The following is an 18,707-nucleotide window of genomic DNA, read 5'->3' as shown; positions in this document are numbered from 1 at the left end:
CACATGAAATTGTGGGCATCTATTATTTGCTTGTTTGTCTTTTTAAATATTGAGGTATAATGGCTTACAATTGCATTAAGGCTTTTTTCCTCCTCCCTCCCCCCAAAAAAGACTTTTGTCCCAAGAGACAGAGCTAAGATGGTATGGTAAAGGCAGGGACTGGCCTGAACTCTTCCAAATTCTTCTTCAAAGGACTTTATGATAATTCATAAAAATTCATCAAAATGAATTCTGGAGAAGCAGAAGCAACAAAAGGACAGGATGAAATAATTTTCTAGCTTAAGACAACTCAGCAGCTCAGTTCTATCTAACTGTGAGGGCCAAATTTAATATATGGAGAGTTAATTGAGTGGCTCACCATAATATTGGTGTCCTGGAAATAATGAGGGACCTCTAGGTCCAAAGCTCCCTCCCCTCCAAACTGCCTTTTTAGATATTTCTCCCAAGCCAATAAGAAAGGAGCCTAACAGCCTCTTTTCCACATATGCATCAGGTTTTATTAATGGGAATGAAATAAACAGCAAAGGTGAAATTAATAAAATCAGAGACAAGGGAATATGGAAAAAGAAATACAGATAATCCTCCTAACTCTAACCTAAGTCTATACAATCCCCAAACTTGCTTCCAGTTCAGTTAATTCAAAAGAGCAGGGCTTATATGTTAACTCACCACCCGGGGTCCATAGTGTCAATGGAAAACCAGCTTTGCAGCCAGGCCATGCAGGATTCATCTGCTTCTGCTGCTTGTACCACTGGAAAGAAAGTCACTCTGGAGTGAGCATTTACTCTCCTCCCCCAAAAGGGGAGGTCCTTCAAAACTGCTTGTGGAGAGCGGTTTCTCCTGCTGACATCAGCAGCACACTTCACTCAAGGCAGGCCAGGTGTGGCTTATCCCAATCTGTCAGCCAAATTCCAATAATCTTACCACATCCCTAAGGTAAGAGTGGAATACAGTGTAGTGCAGTCTGGCTTGGCAAGCCACCAGCAGGCCTTTGGGACAACTGGATTAGCAGCAGCAGTGTGGCAGCTGCGGCAACAGTGACTTCCAGAGCTCTCAGCCCATTAATAATAAGAGACTTGGACTAGTAATCAGAAAAAAAACAACAACCTTAAAGGGGACTCTTGCTCTAATTAAGTGCAGGACTCTGTTACATTGCCCATGCATGGTTCCAGATTACAGGGAAAGGGTGAGGAGGAGCACTAGAAAGAGAAAGGACCATGGATACAGTTCCAGGATAAAAAAGAGTACTTGTGTGGTGCAGAAACAAGATAGTGGAGAAGAGGCAGGCACTTGCCTGAGCTCTCCCCAAAACTCCTTCAAACAACTTTAAATAATGCCTCAGAATTGACAAAAAAGTGAAAAAATATTCTTCCCAAAGACAAATTAGAAAGTTGGGAAGAAAGTCCTGTTGCACCAGGGTGAGAGTGTAGTATAGTCCAGAACAGGCTGCACCCCAGCAAAACAGCAGTATGTCTGAGGGTGGTTTCTTAATCACTCAGGCCACAGATGATAAAAGTGCCAGAAAACTAGGCAAAAGATTACAAGAGACTGTTTGCTGGCACCATGAACAGGACTCTATTGCATTGACCATACTTGGATCTGGATTCTGGTCCCGGTCTCAGTACCAGAGTGAGGAAGAATAGTATCACACCAGTGCTTGAAGCTACAAGGGAGCTGGGATCCTGGTCACAATTCAAGGGAGAAAAAAAAGAGGGCTTGTGGTTACTCATAGACCATAGTACAGGCCAGGAACATAGTAAACATACCTCTCCCTAAATTTACAGAAATTTAGTGAAAATTTACAGAACCTCAGAACTATCTCTGCAAACAGTTGCACAAAACCACTGAAGCTTAAGACAGTGTCTCCTCCACTCCTGAAGCAGAGCCCCAATTTAGCATAGATTTAAAAGTTAAAAAAATAGGCTGAAAAATGAGGAAAGAGCAGATATAGAAAGTTATTATGGTGACAGGGAATATCAAAACACAAACTCAGAAGAAGCCAACAAAGTCAAAATTGCTACATTCAAAGACTCAAAGCAAAATATGAATCGGTCTCAGGGCATGGAAGAGCTCAAAAAGGATTTTGAAAACCAAGTAAGAAATACAAGACCAATATGGAAGAGAAATTAGAGATTAAACTCACAGAGCTCCTGACACAATTACCCCTAAAACAGCAATGAAACAAGCCCTATAGAAGCAAAACCCACAAAAAGAAGGGCTGAGATTATTTTCCTGATTAAAGGTGGCCATACTGGTTTGGGAGAAGAGTCTGAGATGGACCCAAAACCTGCTGCGAAAGAGGAACTTACCCCTGAGCCTCTGATTCAGCTGCAGCACCAGCTTCTTCTAGAACTAAGCTCACGGTCCGGTGAGAGGGCTGAATGGCTGATGGTGGGGGGAGGGGATATACAGGGGTGTCTGTGGTAACTAAGGAGGAATTTGGCTATCCCACACCAGCTGGGAACCAGCAGGAAATCCTGAGTAGTGGGAGGCCCAGGTGGGGGAGGGGTGCAGGTTTGTTGAAAGCTAAAAACCACCACAGCACTTGACTGGCTGGTTAACTAGCAAGTTGGCTTGAGGTTATCTTTGAACCAGAGAACAGACCAGGTAAAAGAAAAACCTGCCCTTCCTCAAACCAAAACACATGGCACCCTCTGAAGCTTGAGACAGTGTAGCTTGGATGTAGGGCCCCACTATTAGAGGGAGTTAAAAGTCAAGTAAAAGAATGCAAGAGGAGCAAGCAAAGAAAATTGAGAACTATGGAAAGTTTCTTTAGTGAGAAGGAAGATTGAGGTGCACCCTCAGAAGAGGGTAGCAACCTCAGGGCACCTACATGCAAAGCTTCCAAGAAAAATATGAATTGGTCACAGGCCATGGAAGCATTCAAAAGGAACTTTGAAGAGAAAGTAGGAGAGACAGAAGGAAGATTTAGAGAGAGGGAGGAAAGAATGGAAAGAGAAATGAGAGCAGTGCAGGAGAATCATGAGAAAAAAGTCAACAGTTTGAAAAGTCAAATGGAAAAGAAGACAAAAAAAGCTCTCTGAAGAAAATTATTGCCTAAGAACTAGGATTGAACAAATGGAAGCTAGTGTCTTTATGAGAAACCAAGACACATTAAAGCAAATCCAAATAAATAAAAAAAGTGCAATATGAAATCATCTCCTTGGAAAAATAGCTGACTTGGAAAATAGATCCAGGAGAGATAATTTGAAAATCATTGGACTACCTGAAAACCATGACCAAAATAAAAACTTAGACACCATCTTCCAAGAGATTGTTAGGGAAAACTGCCCTGATATTCTACGAGCAGAAAGTAAAATAGAAATTGAAAGAATCCACTAATCATCTCCTGAAAGAGATCACAAAAGGAAAACCTCCAGGGATAGTATAACCAAATTCCAGAGCTCCCAAGTCAAGGAGGAATTATTGGAAGCTGCTAGAAAAAAGGAATTAAAATATTTTGGAGCTCCAGTAAGGCTAAAACAAGATAAGCAGCATCTATATTAAAGGACCAGAGGGCATGGAATGTGATATTACAGAGGGCAAAGGAACTGGGACTACAGCCAAGAATCATGTGCCCAGCAAAACTGTGTATAATCTTTCAGAGGAAAACATGGGACTTCAATGAAAAAGAGAACTTTCAGCCATTTGTGATGGGAAGACCTGGGGAAGCATAGAAAGGTAAAGAGGAAAAAGAAATCATGAGGGATATTAAAAGATTAAACTGTTTACATTCCTACATGGGAAGAAAATACTTTGAACTCATAAGGACTTTTTCAGTAAGGCATACACAGAGGAAACAGGTCTGAACTAAATACAAAGGGATGATAACTGTAAAGCATTTTCTTTTTATACTTGTTCTCTGTTGAGTAAACAGGGTGGGGTGTCATGTCTGGGGACAGATTTGGGCTCAGAGACTCCTGGGTCCAGGGCTGGTGCTTTGTCCACAGTGCCACCTAGCTAACCCATTGTGGCATCTTTAAAATAGGGTTGAGGGATAGGAGGAAAAGACTGGGGGAAGGGGAAGGGGAGAGGTGTAGATGTGGAATGGGGAGAGTTACTTCACAGGAAGGAAACAAGAAAAAAGCTTAGGGAGGGGAGTGGAAGATGGGGAAGGAGTGGGGAAGTCAGTGAACCTTACTATCATCAGAATTGGCTCAAAGACAGAACTAGAAGAACATTGTACACAGTAACATCAACATTGAGTGTTGATCTACTGTGATGGACTATATTCTTCTCACCAATGCAAGGGCACAGAAGAGTTCCAGGGAACTTGTGATGGAAGAGGATCTCCAAATCCAGGAAAAAAAAATAATTGTGGAGTATAGATGCTAAATGAACCATACTATTTCTTTTGTTTTTGATGCTGTTGTTTTTTTTTTTCTATTTTGAGGTTTCCATCATTGCTCTGATTTTTTTCTCTTATAACATGACTAATGCAGAAATAGGATTAATGTTATTATGTGTGTGTGTGTGTGTGTGTGTGTATAACCTATATCAGATTACCTGCTGTCTAGAGGAGGGGGGAGGGAGGGGAGGGAGGGAGAAAAATCTGAAATTATAAAGCTTGTATAAACAAAGGTTGAGAACTATCTTTACATGTAATGGAAAAAAATAAAATACTTTATTAATTAAAAAAAAGAATTGGCTCAAAGAGGGAATAACATACATGATCAAGTAGGTATAGTAATATATCTTTGCCTTGAGGGAAAGTGGGGGGGGGAAGAAGATAAGGTGGGGGGGGAGAAGAAGGGAAGGAGGGAAGGGCATATTGGGGGAGGGAGCAGTAAAAAACAAAACACTTCCTTGGAAGGTGAAGATGTTCTGCATAACTGCACATGTATGACATATTGAATTGCTTGATTTCATAGGGAGGGTTGAGGAGGGAGGGAAGAAGAAAAATTTAGAACACAGAATTAGCTCAAAGATGTTAATCTCATCATAGTGGGCTCAAGGAGAGAATAACATTCACACCCAACTGGGAGGAGTAATCTATCTAACTGTACAGGAAAGTAGGAGGGGAAGAGGATAAGGAGGGAAGGGTGAAAGAAGGGAGGGAAGAGTGGGGGAGGGGACAGTCAGAAGTAAATCACTTTTGAAGAGGAAGAGGCTAAAAGAAGAGAGAAAATAGAGTAAATAACATGGGAAGGGAATAGGATGGAGGGAAATAGTTATGATGATTGACTTCAATGGCAAAATGTATGGTACCTACTTTGCTGGTCTACTGTGAAGAAAATTTTTGTCAATTTTAAGGTACTATATAAAAGTTATGATGAAACAGGATGCTATCAGAAAAGCCTGGAAAGACCTATATGAACTGAAGCAGAGTGAAATGCACTGTATACAAAATAACAGCCATAGTATAAGATGATCTGCTGGAAAGCACGTGGCTATTTTCAGCAAGGCAATGATCCAATATAACCCTGAAGGACTTATGAAAATTGCAATCCATCTACAGAGAAAGAACTGATGTTATCTGAAAGAAAACATACTGAAACACATTTTTTTCTTTGACAATTCCTTAATCTGAAGTTTTGTTTTTTGTTTTCTCTCACAACCTAGCTAATTTGGAGACTACTCATATATAACTTATATTGAATTGCTTGAGTTCTTATGGGTAGGGGGTGGGAAGGGAGGGAGGAAGATGAGTTGGAACACAAAGTTTTGAAAAATTGGTGTCAAAATTTGTTTTTACATATATTTTGGAAAAACAATCTTAACGGAAAAAAATAAATTAGAGTGAGTGATGCAAATAAATCATAAAAAAGAGTCAGTAGATTGGTAAAGGAAACACACACACATTACTGAGGAAAACAGTGCCTCAAAAAATCAGAATACTCTGAATAGTGAAAGAGGCACAAAAATCCAATGAAGAGAATGCCTTGAAAAGTAGAATTGACCAAATGGAAAAAAGATATACAAATATTCACTGAAGAAAAAAATTTCTTAAAAAACAGAATTGGCCAAATGGAATAAAAGATGTGAAAATTCATGGAAGAAAAGGGCTTCTTAAAAAGCAAAATTGATCAAATGGAAAAGGAGGTACAAAAGCTCACTGAAGAGCACGAATCCTTAAAAATTATAATTAGGCAAGTGGGAGCTAATGTCTTTATAAAACATCAAGAAACAATAAAACAAGTAGAAGATCTAGACATAAAGAGTGAAACCATAGACAAATTGGAAAAGGAAGGAATTGTTTACTTGTCAGATCAGTGGAGAGGGGAAGAATTTATGACGAAAGGTGAGATAGAAAGCATTATGAAATGAAAAGTGGATAATTTTGACTACTTTAAATTAAAAAGCTTCTGCACAAACAAAACCAATGCTAGCAAGGGAATGTAAGAATTTATTGTGATTTGGGGACCCCATCTTTGGCTAAAATTAGAAAGCCTCAGGTGCACCCCACACAGCTCCCTCTGCCCATTGGGGGTATGTACAGAAAACCCAAGTGCCGGCCGGCCTTGGGTGCTGCCCCTAGGAGTGCCAATGGATTAGCTTGTGGTGTGTGGCTGGTTGGCCTGTGTTTCCTGTGAGAGAAGGGTTTTCTATTCTGGGGGGGGTAGAGATGAAGGGTGGAGGAAATGGAAGGAATAGACAAGAAGAGAAGAGAGAGAGAGAAGAAGTCATGGCGCCAGGTGAGAGAGTTAAATGTGGACATGCAGGGTGATAAGAGAACGTTAGATGTGAAGCAGTTGAGTCTGGTGGGCGAGCTTATAGGTCATATTTCCTACTTTTCTTTGTCCTTATTTCTACATTTATTCCACATCAATAAACCCTGTTTTTGTTTTGTTTTGTTTTGTTTTTGTTTTGGGGTTTTTTTTTGCCTTTCTTAAAGGAGTCTTTTTAATTTTGTTTCTTAGTCTAGGAGAAACAGTTGGGGAGGGGGCAATTTGCCCTTACAGATTGGTGACCTGTATGGGGCTTAACAAACCTGGGGGATCTTTTAAAATCCCCCTTACAGGAAATAATTTTTACAAACTGTTTCTAATAAAGGCTTCATATCTAAATTATATAGAGAACTAAATCAAATATATAAAGAGTACAAGTAAAAAAAAAAGAATACAAGTCATTCTCTAATTGGGACACTTAAGCACTGTTGTTGGAGTTGTGAACTGATTCAGTTATTCTGGAGAGCAATTTGGAACTATGTCCAAAGTGTTATAAAACCCTGAATACCCTTTGACCACACAGTACCACTGCTAGATCTATATCCCAATGACATCAAAAAAGGGGAAAGGACCTATTTGTACAAAAATATTTATAGAAGTTCTTTTTGTGGTTGTTAGGAATTGGAAATTAAAGGGATGCCCATAAATGAAGGATTGACTAAATAAGTTGTGGTATATGATTATAATGGAATATGATTTTGTTATAAGAAATGACAATTCAGAAAAACATAAAAAGACTTACATGAACTGATGAAAAGTGAAGTGAGCAGAACCACAACAGTGTACAGAGTAACCGCAATATTGTATTATGATCAACTGTGAATGACTTAGCTATTCTCAGCAATACAATGATCCAAAAGAATTTTGAAGAACTTATATTGAAAAAATTCTATCTAGCACCAAAGAATTGATGGAGTCTGAGTGCAGATCAAAGCATACTTTCACTTTCTTTTTTTGTCTGTTTCCTTTTCTTTTCTTTTTTCTTTTTTCTTTTTTTTTTACTGAGGCAATTGGAGTTAAGTGACTTGCCCAGGGTCACACAGCTAGTAAGTGTTAAGTGTCTGAGTCCGGATTTGAACTCAGGTCCTCCTGAATCCAGGGCTGGTGCTCTATTCACTGCACCACCTAGCTGCCCCTGTTTTCTTTTACAACATAGCTAATATGGAAATATGTTTTACATGACTGTACATGAATAATCTATATCGAATTTCTTCTTAATAAGGGGGGTAGCTTAATTTTTTAAAAGGATAAATGCTAAAATTATTTTAGTCATAGTTTCAAAAAATAAAATAAATAAGATGTCAAAAACCACTTTTTGTATACCATGTATAACAAATTTAACCTATAGCATTCAAAACTGTTTGGTTTATGTATCATTATTTCAGGACACCTTCCTCACTCTCATGTATTAAAAAAGATACCTCAATGACCTTTTGTTCTTTCATTTTTTCCTATGCTATTTGTACCCCCTTCCACCTATGATTCCAAAGAAAAAGAAAAATAAGACAAAGCTCTTGTTTTAAAAAAAATTCACATTTGAATAAAATAAATTTATGCTTTGGCTCAATCCAAAAGTGTATGTCTTATTCATTTATCTTGTGTCCATTACTGCTGTCAAAAGATGGGCAACATGCTTCATCATCAGTCTTCTTGACTCCTGATGGATCTTATTAGTGATTAAAGTTTTTGAGTCTTTCAAAGTTGTGTTTCTTTATAATATCATTATTATGAGAAATTTTCCTGGCTTTACTCACTTTGTTGTGTATCAGTTCATATAAAATTTCTTTGGTTTCCCTGAAACTGTTACTTTCATCATTTCTTGCAGAAAAACAGTATTCCAGCACATCCATATCTATAATGTATTTAGCCATTCCCCAATTGATGGGTGCCTCCTTAGGTTTCTCAATACTTTGTCACTACCAAAAAAGCTGTTACAAATGTTTTTGTATTTATGTATTATTTACCTCTTTCCTTTGTTTTTGAGGTATAGGCCTACTAGAATTTTTCACTGGGTAAAGCATATGCACAATTTAATAGCTTCTTTTTTGGTGTTTTTTTTTTCTTTTTGCAGGGCAATGAGGGTTAAGTGACTTGCCCAGGGTCACACAACTAGTTAAATGTCAAGTATCTGAGGCTGGATTTGAACTCAGGTCCTCCTGAATCCAAGGCCAGTGCTTTATCCACTGTGCCACCTAGCTGCCCCCCCAATTTAATAACTTCTTTTTTTTTTTTAGTGAGGCAATTGGGGTTAAGTGACTTGCCCAGGGTCACACAGCTAGTAAGTGTTAAGTGTCTAAGGTCGGATTTGAACTCAGGTACTCCTGACTTCAGGGCCGGTGCTCTATCCACTGCACCACCTAGCTGCCCCCCCCCAATTTAATAACTTCTTAACCATAGTGCCAAATTGCTTTCCAGTATGACTATAACACTCCACGACTCCACCAATAGTACATTACTGTGTCTGTCTTTCAGCATATCCTCCAATAATTTTCATTTTTTGGGGGGGACATCATTGCCAATTTGATGGATGTAAAGTGGAATCTCAGAAATGCTTTAATTTTCATTTCTCTAATTAGTGATTTGGAACATTTTTTACTACAGTTATTGTCAAATTGAATTTCTTCCTTTGAAAACTACCTTTTCATATCATTTGACTATGTATCAGAAAGTAGCTCTATAAATCTAAATTTCCTCATCTAGAAAATGTAGGAAATAATACATATACATATATATGTACATATATTTTAAATATAAATGTAAAACATAGTACTATATAAAACATTCAGTACTATAAAAATGTGACTTTTGGTTTTAATATCATACCTTAAATTGCTAGTTGACCATGTACAAAGATTATGATAATGATGATGAAACAGAGGTACAAAGAATTTAAGTGACTTAGTATCACATAGCTGGCAAGTTTCTGATACAGATTTTGAACTCGGGTCTTCTGACTCCACTCCCTTCTCAACTGTACTTCTGATTCTCCAGGATCTGCTACCATAACTCAACCTCCTTCTCATCATGAAACTTTCCTTGGTACCTGAGGTTTTCTCACCTTGGAACATCCCTATGCCATATTAGCTCCCTTGTCCCATTGGTAAGTAAATTCCAATGGCTTCCATTTTGGATATGAGGGGTCAGAATGACCATGCTTCATTCTCCTTACAACTGTTATATGTTAAAGAGTTTTCAGACTTCACTACCATGGTCCTGAATGGCTAACCTTTTCCTTTACCCCATTTCCATCTCTTTTCTATGTGTTATCTTCTCTCATTAGAATTTTAGTTTCTTGAGGTGAGGGACTATTTTTGTTTATTTTTTTTCTTGTACTTGTATCTCTAGCACTTACCACAGTGCCTTTCACATAGTAAAAACTTAATAGATACTTGTCATTTGCCTGCTTCTATGTCCAGCATTTTATGCACTATATCATCTAGCATTCAGCTGGACAAGTATTGATTATCTCTCTAGTGTCCTGGTTGGTTGTAGCCCTGTCCTCTATGCCTGAGAGAAGTAATCTACTATCATTCCCTGAAAATCCCTCTCAGTGTGTGCCATATGACAATTAGGCCTGTGTATTTCTCAGTAGTCATTTATGTCTCTCTTTTTCTCCTGTGTATTCTAGAGGAAGGAGGGCAGGAAGGCAGGAAGGCAGGAAGGCAGGAAGGCAGGAAAGAAGGAAGGAAGGAAGGAAGGAAGGAAGGAAGGAAGGAAGGAAGGAAGGAAGGAAGGAAGGAAGGAAGGAAGGAAACAAGCTTTTTAAAAGCACCTACTGTTTGCTAGGTAATGTGATAAGTATGTTACAAATATTCTCCAATTTGGTCCTTACAACTACCCTGGGAAGCAGGTGCTATTATTACCTCCATTTTACAGTTGAAAAAAGGTTAAATGACTTGCTCAGTGTCAGAAAGCTAGTAAGATTCTGAAGATGCATTTGTTTGAACTTAGGTTTTCCTGATTCCAGACCCAGCACTCTATCCACATATATATATGTGTGTGTGTGTGTGTGTGTGTGTGTGTGTATAGTACCTGTAGATCCAGTCTTTTTCCCCCCAAGCATCCCATTCATCATGTTATTTTATTATATCACCACATGTTAACAAAATTAATTCTAGGTAATTCCTGTCAATTCTCTGGTTCTGATTTGGGGTGTGCTACCTTGGGGGAAAACAGAAGCATTTAAAGCTCCATTCCATCTCTTGGCGTAGCCTTGAAAATATAAGAAGATATATAAAATAACCTGTAAAGAAGACATCAGGAGGCAGAAACTACAGAAGGGTTAGCTGGATTGAATGATCTTAGAGGAGGCTGGATTTGCTTCTTGAAGCATAGGTAGGATTTGACAAAGTATAAGGGAGAAGGAGAATCTTCTCAGTGCGGGGAACATCAACAAAGTATGAGATAGAAAAGGAAATTTAGGGAATGTAGGGAATAAAGGATGTTGGGCAAACTTTGAAAAATCCAAACAATCTGGATAAGTGGATAACAAGGAGGGTTTGTGTTTGGGAATAATGAAACTGAGTCGTATGAAACTTGGTCAAACCCTATCTGATGTACCATGGTTAGTTCTGTCCATCACATTTTAGGAGGGACATTGCCAAACTAGAATATTCATCTTTCAAGATTTGCATTCATATAACAGCTCCTCCATGAAGCCATTCTTTATTCTCTAATTGGATATGTATGTATGTATTTATGTATGTATGTATGTATGTGTATATAGTATGTATGTGTCTATGTATATGTGTGTATTGTGTATATACATCTATATATGTCTATATATCCTTTCATAAACCTAAAATTATATATTATATTAGACTTATTTCCCTATTATAGCCTATATAGTAATTGTTATGTTTTTATGTGGTTATTGCATATTTTCTGATATGGACATAAATATTTTATAGACTCCAAAACATACAGCATGTTTTACTCCCTACACAGAGCACAGTCATGTGCATTTAATTGACCTTTAAGAAATGTACAGATGAATGGATGGATGTATACAAAAATTAAGATATCAAAAGGCCTTTAAATCATACCATCTGGGGTTTGGTCAAACAAACTGAGACTGATTATCCTAGAGAAGAAAAGGCTTAGGAAGTATATGACTTCTATCTTCAGATATTTGAGAGGTTATTATGAGGAAGAGGGATTAGACTTAGGTTCATGGTATCTAGAGTTAGAATGGACCTTAGAAGTTCTTCTGTCTCTTTGCAAATTATTTATGAGGAAGCTGAGTCTCAAAGATATTAAGTGACTTGCATAGCATCAAATAGGAGAGCTTAGTTAATTGTTCCACTAATTTAAAACAAGAAGTTACTTCCAAGGTCATATACTGCAACTTTGAGTTTTCCAGGTGAGGAAAAAAAGGGCCTCGAAGTTTCTGAGTAGCTCAAGGTCATGCAGGTTGTTCCACATAGTAGAACTTTAGCCTTTTAAGCCCAGGTCTTCTCACTCCTGATTGGTACTCTCACAGGTAGATAAATCCTCTTTAAAGTGCTTCATGATTTGCTTTTAAGAAGAGGGCAGAGTCAAGGCCAATGGGATGAAAATTGTAGGGAAACAAATTTCTGCTCAATAAAAAGAAAATATTTCTTAAGTATTTGAGCTGTTGCACAATGAAATGGGTTTACCCAGTAGGTAATAAGTTGCCTATCATTGGAAGTTTTCAATTAAAGGCCAGATGATCACTTGTCAGGAAGGTAATAAAGGAGATCTATCCATCTGACAGAGAATTAGACTAGATGACCTCCCAGGTTCCTTCTTACTCTGGTGTTCAGTAACTCTCTATTTGGTCTTTTTACATTGAATCTCATTATTGTAATCCCTCCCCCACCCCCATCCCAAGTTCAAAAGAAAATGACTATGACATTTCCATAGGCAAGATGTCATTTCTAAAAGCCAATCTTGGCCAGCCTTGGTTAATTTCTTAACACAGCATCTGGAATTTAGTTGTTCTCAAGCCCAAGTATTTTTCCTTGTGGCATGCTCAGAGATGGTAACCATGAATAGAGCCTAAAGTCCTTCTTCTGAATAGTTTAAAACCTAAAGACTTATTAGGAGTATCAAGGCAGCATTTGTCATCCCATATATAGCACCAGGTGGAAAGACAACAGGGGACATTGCACAGAACCTAAATTAGACCTCTTAGTGAGCTATGTAAAATGCAACTTCAACAAACAAAATTATATTTTCAATGCACCAGATGATAACTGATGCTATCTGAGAAGCCACAGGGGGAGTAGAGGAGATGGAGAATTTGCAGTGCCTGGAGTGGTAAGTCTGGGAGAGTATAATTTGATCATATGGAAATAGCCTTTAGGCTGGGGCTGAAATTTCTACCCCCTTCATGCATGACACTTCTAGTTTAATGCTAGGAAATCTGAAGTGATAAATGGAACTTAATTAGTCTGGTCCCCAGAGATCTTGCTCCCTTTTAAGATCTAGTTCCCTGAAGGCTGCATGTTTGTGTGTGTATATGTGTGTGTGTGTGTGTGCATTTGTGTGTGTGTGTGTGTTGGGGGTGGAAGGAAGTTACATCATAAGTTAAATTGTTCAGGGAACAATCTAATCAAGAGCCAACAAAATTCAAGAAACATGATAGGTTATAATATATTTGTGAATCTAATCACATCTAATCTGTGATCAAAGGAGTAGCTAATGTTCCAGTAATATCACAGAAAGACACTGGATTTAGAGGGAAATGAACATGGTCCAAATCCTAGTTCTATTATTATCTGTATAAAAATACCTTTCCTTCTCTGTTCTTCATATTCCCTCTCAGTAAAATAAGTGAATGGGACTAGACGAATGTGAAATAGAACCTTAGAGAGCTCCAAAGAGTTCCAATGTGGCATGAAAATATGAGTAAACCACATGAGATGACAGTCAAATAAACAAAGGGGATTTTAGTCTCCACCAAGAGAAGCATCCTGTCCAAAAAAGAGTGAGCCTACAGTTTCACTGCACTCTGCCTTGGTCAGACCTCATCTGAAATATTTTGTCTAGTTCTGGGCCCAACAATTTAGAAGGGACATTTACAAACTGGCATGTGACCAGAGAACAAAGAGAAGCAGAGTGAGATGCTGAAAACCATCTCATTTATGGGTTGGTTGAAGGAGCTGAGGTATTTAGCTTTTAGAAAATAGGACTTAGAGAGGATATGATCACTTTTCAAATATCTAAAGGGTTATCACATGGATGGGCAGAGAATTGTTCTGCTTTGCCTCTTCCCCATTCATTATGTCTCTTCTATAACATCATTCAAACTTTCCTGAAGCACATCCAGCACTAGGAGTTTATCATTTGCTGAGGTAACCTGTTTCCTTGTCAGAGAGTTCTAAGTCATAACAAATACTTTATAATGTTTCCTGAAACCTCTGAATTTGTCAATCAATCGATTCATTATGAATGGAAATAACTCTGGGCACATAATTGAAGAAACCATTGATTTATTGAAAATGTAAAAGGAAAGGGAATAGAAGAGGGATGGGATGGCCAGTGAATTTGGAATAAAAGGATGTGGATTCTAATCATAGCTGTGTCATTTTTTACCTGTAAGTCAATGGATAAGTTTCTTCTTTCTGAATCCCAGTTTCTCCAAATGAAAAAGGAGAGTTTTAGACTAGACAGTTACTAAGTTCTCTTTTAGCTCTATATCTTATGATGTTGCTTCTTGTTCCTGAGTTTTGACTCACCAGTTTCTTGTTGAATTTAGGATCTGAACAAATTAGGAAGCTCCAGGCCCATTTCCAAGACTGGCAGTGGGGGTTGGGGAAGCTGGTGCTTTCAACATGTTGAGCCACAGTTCTGGGTCTTCCATGTGTGAGCAGATAGGAGCTCCTGCTGGGTCCCATCAATATTGCCCAGAGTAAAAAATAGAATTGCATGCTCAAAAAACAGAATGTTCTTAAGTGCAGGTTTAACATGCATTTGCCTCCAAATGAAATCATAGTGAATGTATCCATTTTTGTCTGATTATAGGGCAAGCTTTTCCCCAAATCTAACTTTTATTAACCATGACTGCAACTTATAATTGATGCTATTTTTCAATGCATGGCTTCCCGCCGCACCCCCCCCCGCCTCATTTTCAAAAAAAGATCTAGTGTGGGGGAAATGGACTGTATTTAAATCACTTCACCTCCACTAAAATCTCATTAAGGTGCCTTATGATGTAGTGATGGCCCTGGATTAAAAAAAGAATGTACTGAGTAAAAGCTCTGGGAGAAGAAGCTCTGGGAGAGACTACCAGCATGAAAAATGTTCAGGTATTGCCTAGAGAAGAAAATAGAATTATGGAATGTCTTGGTTACCAGATCAGAGAATTTGCTCTTACCCAACCTTTCTAGTTTTAGCTTACACCACTCTCTAGTATATACTGTACAGTATATTCCAATCAAAGTGAAGTATCCAAACCAATCCAACCTCGTGCACATATCCTTCTTCTATGCCTTTGTTTACACTACTTTCTATACCTGGGATATCTAATTCATTCTTTAAAATCCCACTGAAATATAATTTGTGGAGTTCAGACTAGATGAACTTTAAATTCACATAAAAGATTTTATATTCTATGGGCTAAGGTGGGGGTGTTAACTTTTTGTTTGGGTGCCATGGAACTATTTAGTACTCTCATGAAGACTTATGGATCCTTTCCCAAATATTTTTAAATGAATAAATTTTTGTTTAAGTTTGTAAAAGAAACCAATTATATTGAAATAATTATCTATCTATCATCTATCTATCTACATGTATACACACCCACATATATACATGTATATATAAATATATATCTGAGTATTCACACACAGAATATAAGTACATATATGTGTCTTCATATATATGTGTATGTGTATGTATGTATAAACACATGCATGCAAATCCACAGACCCTAAGTTAAGAAAACCTTGTCCATTCCAGTTTCAGAATTCTATATTCTGTGTTTTAAAGTACTTTTTCTTTTTTTTTTAAATTTAAAATCCTTTCTACTGAGGTCTTGTATTCTTTTTCTAAGGAATCTCCTACCTTCAACATTTCGTTTTCTAAGATCCTCTGACAGTCCGTGTTTTGTGCCATATAAATTCCCTTCCTTCTCTACCATTCTATAATTTTAACTAAGGCAATATTGAAGATTAAATAAATGGCTACCCTAGGGGTCATTAAAACCTGGGTTCAAATCCTGCCTCTTTAGCTATATGATTTTGAACAAGTCACTTGACTTCAATGACTAAGGCAATTCTTTATGATTATAAATTTTAGACAAGGTTCAGATATGTACCAGAAGAGAGCGTTTTTTATGTTATTCTGCATTGATAAAATCATAGGGATAGATTCCCACCATACAACACAACAAAAAAACAAACAAGGAAGGTTTTATAAACTCATAACCAGTAAGTGCCCAGAAACCTATGCATAAAAGTTAACTGATATAAACCATCTGTCTGAAAATGTTAAAGACCAGTCCTGACAGGATGTTTTCAGATCTGAAAAAGATCTGGAATTAACTTCAATTTCTGGGTAGTCCATTTAATTATTTTGGAAGTATGCACTTTAAAGAACTAATAAACACTTGAAGTTAAAGGTTGAGGAGTTGTGGTTTAATAACAGTTCATTCGAAAGATCTGTGGGTTTTAGTGGATGGCAAACAGAATATGAATTAATGCTGTGAGAGGCAAGCCAAAAAAAGCTAACTTGATCTTAGTCTACATTGTTAATGTCTGAGACTTCAGAATGAAGATGATGATATTCCCACTGTCCTCTGCTCCAGTCAGATCACTTCTGGAATATGATATTTAGTCCTGGACATTACATTTTGGAAGGACATTAACAAATTGGAGCATTCCAGAGGATAATGACTAGGATAATGAGAGGTAGGGAGACTATAAACAGTTTAAAGAATAGATGGTGTTTAATTAGAGAAAAGAAGAATTATGGGGACATCGTACATATAGTCAAGAATCTGAAAGACTATCATATGGAAAGAGGATTAGATTTATTCTGTTAGGTCTCAGAACCAGGAATTATCATTCAAAGTTGCAGAGAAGCAGATTTAAGCCAGATATGGTGGTTTGGGTGGAACAGGGAGAAACTCCATATCAATTAGAATTGTCCAAAAGTGGAATGGGTTGTCTCAGAAAATCTCCAAATGGAGATTATGATTGGTTGGGTACGTCACCTATTTAAGGACTAGGTCTATTTTTCATTTTGTATTTGTATCTTCAATGACAAGTATAGTGCCTTACACATAGTAGGTGCTTAAATTCTTGCTGGATTGGGTTGGGTTAGGCTGCTTATTATAAAGAGATAATTATCCAGGTACAGGTTGGACTACATGAACTCTGAAATTCTTTCTAACTGTGAAATTATAACATTCAAAGACTACTTGCATGGCCATTTTCAAAGTAGACCATTTTCAATTGTAGGAGACAAATAGCATATAGAGTTGTACACTGAATTTATGTTTATCCCCCCTCAGCTCTCTTTCAAATGTTGTATAGAGTATATTCACTCCCCCTTTTTGAGTCATAAGGAGCCACAATGTGTTCCTTACCATGAAGACAAGCACTGGAATCTATGATATTTTTAAACATCTCTGAAACCCCATAAGGCATCAATTGACACCAATGTTGCCACTTTTTTTCTGCAAACACTAATTGATGCCAGCCATCACATTGAAAGGTGAGCACATATAGCAGAATGATCCCAAGTAGAAATGATAGTAAATACACTGAGAAAAAAAGCATGTCCCTATCAGCAGGACTTATATGAAGAAGAAAATGTACTGAGGTGTTGTTGCCCTAACCTGCTACATGATTCTGGTATCTTATAAAAGTACCGAATCTTAGATTCTCAGAGTTGAATGGGGCCTCAGAGGGCATCTTGTCAAACCCATATGTGAGGAAGAATCTCTCCATACCATTCCCCCCAAAATGGTAAGCCATGGTGCTTGAATAGCTGTAGTGACAGGAAACTCACCACCTCCTTAGTAGTCCATCAATTCCTGAGAAGGTTTTCTTTATACTCACCTGAAATCTACTTCACTAGAACTTTTTTCATTGGTCCCAGTTTGCTCTTTAAGTGTAAATTGAAAAGGGTAATCTCTTTTTCACCTGTCAAATCTTTAGAGATTTGAAGATAATGTTTATATCTCTCATATTCAGCCCCCTCCCCTGCTGAAATCCTCCCTTCTATAGTGAAAATTTCTCAAGTTCCTTCAACCAATACTATTGTGGTATATTACTTTGAGTCCTCTTTCCCTCTTTGGACATCCTTTCCTAAACCCATTCTATCATGTTAATGCATTTCCTAAATTGTGGAATCCAAAATTATCCTCAAATTAATCATATTGGAAAATAAGGTAGAAGACATGTATTACCTCTTGACTTCCTAGACCCTATGCTTCTGCTAATGCAGACTAAAAGTCCATGAACTCTTTGACTAGCATACCACACTGTTGACTTCTATTGAACTTTTAGTCTCTGAAACACTCAGGATTTAGTCATGTGAAGTGTTAACTAGACACTTCTAACTGATTGTTGACTCTCACCAGGATGCAAAATTAAAGAGTAGGGTGCCTTTAGCTGCCCCAAGGCACAATGGTAGGTGCTTTAAGGGTGGAAGAAAGAATTTGAAAAGTGAAGGAAAATCAAAGGAATTGGGAAAGGGTTAGAAGAGGAAAAATGAGCATGTAGAGAGGAAAGAAAGAGGTGAATATAATAATTACTTCCAGAAACTATTCCAAGAACTATCCAGAGGAAACTATTCCTCTTCTGTCCTAGAAACAACAATTCTATGTTCAATATAAACCCTTGGCACTTTTTGTGGGGTATCATGAGTTGATGGTTTAGGAACATATAAAATAAGTACTGTAATGTTTCATTTATCCTTGTTTTATAAAGGCATGGGGTATTCGTGCTAGTTTATTTTCCCAATAGCTAAAATCTAGCCATTATTGAATATCAAGTAACCTTTGTTGAGTCAGCGTCACCACTTCGGCATCAATATTCCCTGCTCTACCAGTATGAAGTTCCTCCT

Source organism: Dromiciops gliroides, chromosome 2, assembly GCF_019393635.1.
Source record: "Dromiciops gliroides isolate mDroGli1 chromosome 2, mDroGli1.pri, whole genome shotgun sequence".
Taxonomy (NCBI): domain Eukaryota; kingdom Metazoa; phylum Chordata; class Mammalia; order Microbiotheria; family Microbiotheriidae; genus Dromiciops; species Dromiciops gliroides.
Note: the sequence above shows the minus strand (reverse complement) of the source record.